The following is a 7,327-nucleotide window of genomic DNA, read 5'->3' as shown; positions in this document are numbered from 1 at the left end:
GTCCCCTGACCCTCCTCCCGGTGGAGTTTAAGCGCCTGCGGATCAGGTCGCCGAAGTCTCCGCCTCTGGCTGCCGCCCAATCCTCTTTGCACCGGTCCCTCATTGTCCCCCCTGCAGGTGGTGGGCCCACTGGGGGATGGCCTCGCGTAGCTTCTTCAGGCTGGGCCCAGCCGGGTCCCGCGAGGAAGAACCCGATGACCAAGCACTCGCCGACGAACCCCAACCCCAGGCCTGGCTCCAGGGTGGGGTCCCGGCTTCGCCGTACTGGGCGACGTCACGTGCCTCGATGTGGTCTTCATCATAAGGGTTTTTGAATCTCTCTTCGTCTGACCTGTCACCCAGAGCCTGTTTGCCTTGGTTTACCCTACCAGGGGCATTTAGCCCCCAACAACATAGCCTCTGGGATCACCCAGTCACTGAAACCCCTCCACTATGTTAAGGTTGCGGTTCAAGGAGGGGTAGAAAAAAAAAAAAAAAAAAAGTTAAGAAGAAAAGTTGACGACTATGGTAGAAAAAAAAAAAAAAAAAAAAGTTAAGAAGAAAAGTTGACGACTATGGTAGATTTTACAGACAGAACTGCATTTCACTCATTGCATCCCAGCTATGCTTCTGTTTTTACATCTGAGAGGAAGATGAAAAAGAAGAATCCTTGTTTGCGCATGCGCCCTGAGCGATTTACCCTCGACGGTCAGGACACTACACGACTCACGATGCACAATCAAGCAGAAAGTTGGCCTGATCGAAAGATTCTCGCACGACTGGAAAATCGCCCCGAAAATCGCACAGTGTACGCCCGGCTTAACAGGACTATTGACAAGCTATAGTCACTGTTAAAGAGTCTCTAACAGGCACTCACAGCTTTGTGCCGTCAGTACGGAATGGATTCATCAGCAGAACCACAGTTGCGTTAGGATGATGTGTGATGCATTAACAATCCATTGTTGTGCAAGTTTACTAGAACATTATGAACATATTCAATAACTAGAGCTGTGAGTCATAGGTAATTAATAACTCTTTCAAATCAAGGGTAAAATCATTTAATATTTATTAGTTGAATGATTATAACTCTAATCTATAATTGTTATTTGCTTGCTCACCAGGGTTCTAAGACTTTTACATAAAAAGTTTGACTCTTGGAATGGATGTTTAAAATCTAGTTCTCTCGACTAACTTAGTAATTTAGACTATGGCTATCAGCGAAAATATTAATCACCAACCAAATCCAAATAAATCTGTCTCTGTTTATTCATTCAGATGTTCAAAAAAAATAATTAATCCAGCCTGCGTGATAAACCTTTCACTGTTTAAAAGAAACAGAAAACACCACAGATTAAAATGCAATGGTAGCTTTATTAGCTAATAATCACACAGTATTATTATATCTAGTAACTACACAAACACTAATGAAAAAAGCACAAGTGAATAAAGCAAATAAAAGGGGAAGAGGAGTTTAAAAGTCTGCAGAAGAGTCTCTGAGACATTTTCGAGTTTTAATGCTTAAAGATATGGAGGACAATCTTTTAATTCCGGGTGGATCATCTCAATAAGTGCTCCTCCTACTTGTCAATCATTCTGATTATATGTTGACGTAAGGCCGTCCTACGTGCTACTAGTCCAGTTAGCTATCCTTTTCTATCTAATAACTTCTCATACACTTTTTAGGCAATTTTTCCCTCTTGACCCTCTGCCATTTTCAGAGAACCGTGGAGAGAAAGACGAGCTTCAGTGTCTGGCTGAAACCGTAGCTCCCCACACATATACACCTGAAAGTGTGCATGTGCAGAAACATATCACCAGATTGATTAACAACCAGGAGAACCACTTATGTTAATGATGCACCTGAAAAAAGAACATCCTCCCCTATACCTTTAAGTCTACAATTATCTTAATTTGTCATTACTTTAATTATTTTGTCATGAGCAGGTATCTCATCCTATAAATATTAAATCAACTATTTTTAGTGGAACTAATTGACATAACTTGCTTAAGTTTAACATCTCGTTATTTAGGATGTAAAAGACTGAGCCACGTAACAAATGTTTCTGTCCTCTACAGTGTTAGAGTTACACTGACGCCATAATGTGAGAGTTTAATTTACTCCAAATAGAGTCGATTTTAGTTATATATTAAATCAAGATTCACCGATATATATAAGTGTTTATTTTAAAATCAACTCTTCACTGAGTTGCTTTAATTTAACTCACCAGGAATTAATTCTCGCACAGTTAAATTAGGCTAAACAAGTGTGGAATAAAATTTCAAAATGCAGCTCAAACACTGAAAATCTAAGAGTCTACGTTTTTCTTTGGTGATGAATTTACAGATTTAACAAGAATGGGGTATGTAGCTCCCTTTAGTTTGACACCTTAAATAAAATTATTTGCTTTCAGAAGTGCTGACTGCATTTTTTAAAGAAAAAACATAGAACAGAGTATTATTTTCATTCTACTTTAAAAGTAAAAATCTTCTTTATGTGTCACATAATGAATTAAACTAAAATCCATAAAATGTTGTAGTTGTGGAAACTTAAAAAGGTATTATTTTTGCAAAACATTAAAGGTTAAGGAAACTAGTTAATACTGTTTGTTTTCACTGATGCTTTTCTGAAGCGTGCAGAGTTAGAGGCAATGTTAAAACCTCCAAAAATATCCCAGTAGAAGCACAGAGATTCTGGTTACTGTTTATCATGGCTCGACTACAGATCTCCCACGTTCCTGCTTGTGTAAGCTAACAGAAATGATGACCTATCCTCTGTTAGCTGAATTCATTCCAGGTTTCTTACATAAGTGGCTAATGTAGGCACAGGAGTATTAAAGGTTACAGAAACACAGAGCAAACTCTCTAAGGGTATGAGAGAGTAGAGAGATTACCGCTCTGCAGGACCTGAAGCACTGAAACACTTTGTGTACTGCAGAAAGGCTGGGGGTTAAGTGATTCTTACAAGTTTATGGTCATGGAGAACTTGATATAGAGCACAAATGTTTGTTTTCTATTAGACTTGCATATGCTGCGATGTGCAGATGCACACAGAGAAAAACTAAAGATAAGGGAGTCAATTCTTCTTAAAATAAGCATGTTTTGTATTTGCTTCAAGTTGGTAAGTAAAAGAACTTGCCAATGGAATAAGAGGATTTAGGTCTAAACCATAAAAAAACAACTCTATTATCTTATTTTAGGTGCATATTATCTAATCTTTTAATGGCAAAAAACTAATTCCACTGGCAGAACACACATTTTATTTAACTGTTCAAATTAAAAATACATTTATTTTAAGAAATTCTCCCTTATTTTAGATCAGTTTTTAAAGAGCAGTTCTCTAGGTTGTAATCTGGTCCTAAAATGAGTTTTGATTCTGAAATCTGTACTTCATGCAGAGTTTCAATAATTAGTGAGTGGTCTGTGTGTCAAATTTGAACTTTAGTCTTTTTTTTTACCTTGCAAACCAGACTGATCATTTGTACCCCTTGGGTTTAGTTCCAGAAATGATTAATCTGCTCATATTGAATCTGTTCAGTGAAGGAAGGATGGTCAGCGGATCCCTTTCAGCTGATGGGGCAAAACGGCACCTAGAGCCCGCCTACCTACTGTTTGGTGGAATTGCCTGTTAGAGTGATGCCTAGTGTCTAAATGTGTTGGTTGCAAGAGTTTGCCCTGGAACCAAAGGGTTGTTGGTTTAAACCCCATCTCTGGCTTGCAATGTCACTGAATGACTGTATGTATGCCCTCAAAAGGTGGTATACAAGTACAGGCCATTTATCAGCTAATAGCAAGAAGCACCCTTGTTTATAGATGCTGGAGATCGGCCTGTTTTCCAGTGTGGTCCTGTTTCTCTGACCGTGACTGACTGGCTGTGCTCTCTTCGTCCTCTGGCATGGGAGTTTGCTCGGAGCTCGTCTGCCTGGCTGTGTGTTTCCTGGACGGGGCCGCCTTTTACAGCTGCTTTTTGTGTCTCTGCTTCTGTCTCCTTGAACCCCAGTGGGCCTCAGCAGATGGCCGCTCACACTGAGCCTGGTTCTGCTGGAGGTTTCTTCCTGTTAAAAGGGAGTTTTTCTTCTCCACTGTCGCTACAAGCATGCTTAGTGTGAGGGATTGTATTTGAATCAATGATTCAATGAATCAACTGGTTTTACTTAGATAGAAAACTTTGAATCAATTTGACTGGATGATCTGGTTAAACTGTAAAGTGCCTTGAGATGAGGTGTTGTGAATTTGGCGCTATATAAATAAATTGTATTCAATTTAACACCCCAATTTTTTTTTCTCAAAGTGTACTCTAAATGAAGTGGACTTTTTTTTTCATTTCCTGGGCACCATCATCGCTTCAGACCTCAAACAGGAGCTAAACATCAGCTCACACACCACCAAGACACAACAGCTTCAGAAGTTTAGCCTACAAAGGACAATGATGGTGCACTTCTACTCCTCCATCTTTAAGCTCGTCCTCACCTCCTCCTCCTTCACCGTTGGGTACACCACCAGGGACAAGGGCAGAATGCAGCTTATTGTTCGTTCTGCTGAGAGCGTGAATCGTTCTTCAGGAGATGTACTCCTCCAGGACTCAGAGATCAGCAGGAAAGATCACAGCAGTTCCCCTCTGGCAGGAGGCAGCAGTCCATCGTGACCACAAACCTCTCAGTGTGAAAACAGCTTCTTTCCATCAGCAGCTATTCTCATTAACAAGGCCTGGTTCCCTCACTGGCACTTTCACTTTGCATATACTGTATTGACTTTATTGATATGTTCCAGCTTATGGAGCCTAGGTGAAAGTTCAACTGAAGAAACTCGTTGCTTTCCTACATCCACCTGTGACACAGCCAATCAGTTTTGAACCACAACTCCACGAAAGCCAATCGGCATCCAAAGTTAATCTTAAAAGGCCTCTGATACGCACCTGTCTGCTCCTGTGCGCAGGGGGCATTTCATTCAGATGACACGTTTCAACCCACCTCCATCCCCTCCTCCACCATCGTAGCTAAAGCTTCATCAGAGCGTCATTCCTCCCAGACTCTTACTGCGTTCCCTGTCTCATCTGAACCGGTCCGGCAGAAGAACGCCATGTTGAGCCTGGTTCTGCCAGAGGTTTCTTACCAACGGGGAGTTTTTCCTCTCCACTGTCACTCCATGCTTGCTCATCATGGACAGGTTCTCACAGCCTGTGTTATCCAACTGGACTTCCATCTTCCAGATCCCTGAGTGAAGCTCTAGTATCAGCTCACGTAAGCCACTGGATCTCCTCATAAAGCTCAGCAGACCATCTCGCTAACCAGTGGTCTACAGACTGAACATCTATCAAAATGAAGTGCTATGTTTCCTGCAGAGGTCTGAGACAAAGTAATTGTATCAATAAATTTCTCCTAATTGTCTTTACTCTTAGTGTGAGTTTTACAGATTGAATTATGCACATATCACAAATGTATCGCATAGAGATTTTAGTAATTCTGTTCATGATCACAACTCTAGAGGTTCCAGTAATGGACAGCTTGTTTTATCAGGTCCAAAAACCAATGCCCTAAAGAGATCTTTTATATATAGATCATCGGTTTGTTTGGAATAATCTACCTCTACACATTGCTGCACTCACATCAAATTCCATTTGAGGCTCTGAAGCGCTTTTGTTGACTAACTGCTAATGGGGATCTTTAATAGAATTACCAAATTACCGCATATTGTATATTACTATTATTTCATGCTTTTTACATCTTCCATGGTGCCTTTCCTCTGCAAAATGAATTTTTAAGTCCTTTAAGTCTGTAGCTGTATGTTGTTAATATACAGTAGCATCTGACGACCAAAGCAAATTCCTCATTTGTGCTAAATGGTAATCAGCAGCAGGCTTTTAGCTAGCAGTGCATACCAGTGTAAATTGCACACCATTTACTAAACAAATAGCAAATTCTACATCCTGTTTTTAGATGTACAGGTTTGGTACGCCCTTATTTTCCCTAAGAATATTTGCACAAATTTTCACATGCAGCAGATGCTACGGTTTGTCAGGAATCCAGCTTTTGTGGGTTGTTTCTGTGTTTTCTTTTTTCCACCACCAGGAGGCGCCTGGCTCTGGTTCGCCTCCTCAAACACCTGCAAGCGATTGCCTCATCACCGGACTGCTCTTAAGCTGCTGGTTGCCACTACTTCAACGTCAGAGTGTTTACCAGTTTAGGGTACTCTAGCCAAGCCTTGTTTATTCTGAGTCTAATCTGAGTTTCGAATTTTAAGTTTTTGTCCTCTAGCCAAGCTGAGATCACAGCTTGAGTTTTGCTGAGCACTTGTTTCTCCCTGAGACTCAACTTTGTTTGTTCTTTGCCTTTCGGCAGGAAGCCTTCCTGCAAACTGGACCTTTCTGCCCCGCCTTCTCCCAAGTAGGATCAACTGAGTCTTAAACTGAGCGACGGATTCCAAACAGGAGCTTTGGATCCAGCCACCTTTGAGCACGCTGAGATCTCTCTGAGTAAGGAAGTCATCTTCACCACGACCTGTTCAAGTACCACAGGAAAACTGAGTTGCAACCAGCGGCTGCATCATTCCACTCCGTCCAAGTTCTGGGTAAACCCTGTTCCGCCCTCCACCGAATCAAACAAACCCTGGAAGACCAACACACAGACTGAAGTCTACGTGTCTCTTCTTCTCTGGAAACGTGAGTGGCAACAAATCCTCTCCTTCAAGATTGACAACTCCAAATTCCCACTGAGCCTGAACCTAACAGTCTGTCTTCCCTACGTCTTCCAGTTTCCGGCTGAGCCGAGTTCGGAGGAACTCAATATACACTTCAATAAAACCCGTTGAACTTTTATATTCTGTCTCGTTGTTTGGCTTCATTGCACATGGGTCCGAGCCTTAGAAAGAATCATGATACGGTCAAATATTGGACTTTTGCTGATGTGCCACATCAACCAACCAGAGACACTTATCTGGGAGCTGCCAAGGAGACAGACACAGCGCTGTTGATGCAGATCGCTGTGATCAGTCCACTGAAACAGTTTATTAATTTCTAAATTAACTTAAAATTCCAAAACCTGCAGCAGCTGCTGCGGGGGATTCCCAGTGACAGATCATCGCCGGTATGTGGGGTTCTGAGCGGCTCTGACAGCAAAATTATACTGTAAGGCAGGATCCTAATCTCGACAAAGTGACTGCACAGACAGTTTTGAGGGGGACTTTCTTGCTTAAAAAATTAAAACTACTTGTTACCCACTGATCACAGCAAATATAGCAAAGCTGCTCTCTGCCACTTAACACAGCAGTGTCAGATGCACCGGAACACATCTGATCTGTGTGCAAGTACCAAAAATGAAGCAGCAGGGTCTTTTTTGCTGCTCAAATCCCGTTG

The sequence above is a fragment of the Cyprinodon variegatus genome, unplaced genomic scaffold (genome assembly GCF_000732505.1).
Source record: "Cyprinodon variegatus isolate N-32 unplaced genomic scaffold, C_variegatus-1.0 Scaffold271, whole genome shotgun sequence".
Lineage (NCBI taxonomy): Eukaryota > Metazoa > Chordata > Actinopteri > Cyprinodontiformes > Cyprinodontidae > Cyprinodon > Cyprinodon variegatus.
The sequence above is the reverse complement of the archived record's forward strand: the minus strand, read 5'-3'. Positions refer to the sequence as shown.